Source organism: Coturnix japonica, unplaced genomic scaffold (genome assembly GCF_001577835.2).
Source record: "Coturnix japonica isolate 7356 unplaced genomic scaffold, Coturnix japonica 2.1 chrUnrandom424, whole genome shotgun sequence".
Classification (NCBI taxonomy): Eukaryota; Metazoa; Chordata; class Aves; order Galliformes; family Phasianidae; genus Coturnix; species Coturnix japonica.
Genome location: NW_015439869.1, coordinates 245,540 through 248,732, shown reverse-complemented (window position 1 = coordinate 248,732; position 3,193 = coordinate 245,540). Strand labels below are relative to the sequence as shown.

Genomic DNA, 3,193 nt, shown 5'->3' with positions numbered 1-3,193 from the left:
TGTGGGGGCTATGGGGCCATATGGGGTTATGGGGCCATATGGGGTTATGGGGCCATATGGGGCCATGTGTAGCTATGGTGCCATATGGGGCCGTGTGGGGCTATGGGGCTATGGGGTTATGGGGCCATATGGGGCCATGTGTAGCTATGGTGCCATATGGGGCCGTGTGGGGCTATGGTGCCATATGGGGCCATGTGTGGCTATGGGGCCATGTGGGGCTATGGGGCCTTGTAGGGCCTTGTAGGGCCATATGGGCCCATATGGGTCTGTGGAGGCTATGGGAATCTATGGGGTCATATGGGGCCATACAGGGCCGTGTGTGGCTATGGGGCTGTGTGTGGCTATGGGGTTGTGTGGGGCCATATGGGGCCATGTGGGGCTATGGGGCTATATGGGGCTATGGGGACTTGTAGGGCCATATGGCTCTATATGGGGCTGTGGGGGCTATGGGGCTTTGTGGGGCCATATGGAGCCATATGGGTCCGTGTGTGGCTATGGGGCCATATGTGGCCATGTGGGGCTATAGGGCCATATGGGACCATGTGGGGCTATGGGGCCATATGGGGTTATGGGGCCTTGTAGGGCCTTGTAGGGCCATATGGGCCCATATGGGTCTGTGGAGGCTATGGGAATCTATGGGGTCATATGGGGCCATACGGGGCCGTGTGTGGCTATGGGGCTATATGGGGCTATGGGGACTTGTAGGGCCATGGGGCCATATGGCTCCATATGGGGCTGTGGGGGCTACGGGGCTGTGTGTGCCTATGGGGCTGTGTGGGGCCATATGGGTCCGTGTGTGGGGCCATATGGGTCTATGGGGCCCTATGGGGCTGAGTGTGGCTATGGGGCCCTATGGGGCCATATGGGTCTATGGGGCCCTATGGGGCCATATGTGTCTATGGGGCCATGTTTCCCCCCCAGAGTCGAGCAGTGCAGCGCTGCACGCGGTGACCGCAGAGGGGCAGAGCTCAGGTGGGGCCCCACAACCACCCCATAACCAGCCCCATAACCACCCCATAACCACCCCATAACTACCCCATAACCACCCCATAACTGCCCCATAACCACCCCACAACCACCCCATAACCAGCCCCATAACCACCCCATAACCACCCCACAACCACCCCATAACCAGCCCCATAACCAGCCCACAACCACCCCATAACCAGCCCATAACTGCCCCATAACCAGCCCATAACCAGCCCCATAACTGCCTCACAGCCACCCCATAACCAGCCCCATAACTACCCCATAACCACCCCATAACCACCCCCAACCACCCCATAACCACCCACAACCCCAATTAACCGCCCATAACCACCTCCATAACCACCCCATAAACCACCCAGTAACTCACCCACAACCACCCATAACCGCCCCATAACCACCCCAATAACCAGCCCACAACCACCCATAACCACCCATAAACCACCCCACGAACCACCCATAACCACCCCGACACCCACCCCAAACCAACCCCATAACCACCCCACAACCACCCACACCACCCCCACAACCTACCCCATAAACCAGCCCCAATAACCAGCCCATAACCAGCCCAAACCACCCCCATAACTGCCCCAATAACCACCCAAAACCAGCCACAACCACCCCATAACCAGCCCGAATTAACGCCCATAACCAGCCCATAACAAGCCCCATTAACTGCCTACAGCCACCCCATAGACCAACCCATAACCACCCCACAGCCACGCCCACAACCACCCATAACCACCCACAACCACCCCATAACCACCCACAACCACCCCACCAACCACCCCATAACACCCATTACACCCCATAGCCACCCCACAGCCACCCCACAACCACCCCACAGCCACCCCATAACTATGCCCTATATATATATCTATATCTGCCCTATAGAGCCCAGTGGCCCCGCAAAGCTGGAGGCGTCCGGAGAGAGTGAGTGGGAAACAAGGGGTTGATGGTCGTAGGGGTGTAAGGGTTATGGGTCGTTATGCGTTAGGGGTCAGGGCGTATGGGGAACATTTAGGGACATGGGATATAGGCCCATGGCGGCCATTATAGGGCATCAGGGGGAGTGGGACATTAATGGGCGACATTAAGGGAACATATGGGGACAGTGGGCCAATGGGAATGGGGTCAATGGGAACATGGGGATGGGCAAATGGGGTCAAATGTCCATGGGGATAGTGGGTCAATGGGATGGGATGTGGGTACAATGGGACAGGGGAATGGGCAATGGGATGGTGGGGCAATGGGTCAATGGGACGATGGGATATGGGTCAATGGAGGTGGGGCAAGGGGGCATAGGACATGGGGATATGGGCCAATGGGGAGTGGGCAATGGGGTCAATGGGGACATGGGGAGTGGTGCGCCAATGGTACAGGGGGATGGGGCAAATGGGGTCAATGGGGCAATGGGGATGTGGGGCATGGAATGTGGATCAATGGGATCAAGGGGACATGGGATAAGGGACATGGGGACAGGGGGCAATAAAGGGACGGGAAATGTGGGCAGTGGGGCCATGGTGCCAATGAGGCTAGGCGATGTGGGCACGGGGGATGGGGCCAATGGGGATTGTGGGGCAATGGGGGCATGGGGCCAGTGGGGCCATAGCGATGTGGGGCAGTGGGGGTATGAGGCCAATGGGGACATGGGGGTATGGGGCAGTGTGGGTATGGGGCCAATGGGGACACAGGGATATGGGGACGTGGGGCCATTGGGGACATGGGGCAATAGGGATCGGGATGTGGGGCAGTGGGGATATGGGGACATGGGGGACGTGGGGATATGGGGTCAATGGGGACATGTGGGGATGTGGGGCAATGGGGTCAAGGGGGACATGGGGACATGGGGACAGGGATATGGGGCAATGGGGACATGGGGATGTGGGGCCAATGGGGATGTGGGGCCAATGGGGATGTGGGGCCAATGGGGACATGGGGATGTGGGGCACTGGGGGTATGGGGCCAATGGAGACATGGGGATGTGGGGCAATGGGATCAAGGGGGACATGGGGATATGGGGCCACAGGGATGTGGGGCCAGTGGGGGCGTGGGGATATGGGGACATGGGGCAATGGGCCAGTGGGGCCAATGGGGCCAATGGGGCCATGGGGATGTGGGGCAGTGGGGTGCAGGGCTCTGCCCCATTGATGTCCATCTGTCCCATTGATGTCCATCTGTCCCATTGATGTCTGTCTGTCCC

General features: G+C 59.0%; 1 long non-coding RNA gene across 1 annotated transcript in view; it reads left to right on the top strand.

Annotated features, from left to right (window-relative positions):
- Nucleotides 1–3,193, top strand: part of LOC116652605 — an 11,524-nt gene that overhangs the window by 1,438 nt on the left and 6,893 nt on the right. The window contains exons 2-3 of the long non-coding RNA XR_004305764.1: nucleotides 922–972; nucleotides 1,885–1,923. This is a non-coding gene — a long non-coding RNA (uncharacterized LOC116652605). The remainder of the gene's footprint in view (nucleotides 1–921; nucleotides 973–1,884; nucleotides 1,924–3,193) is intronic.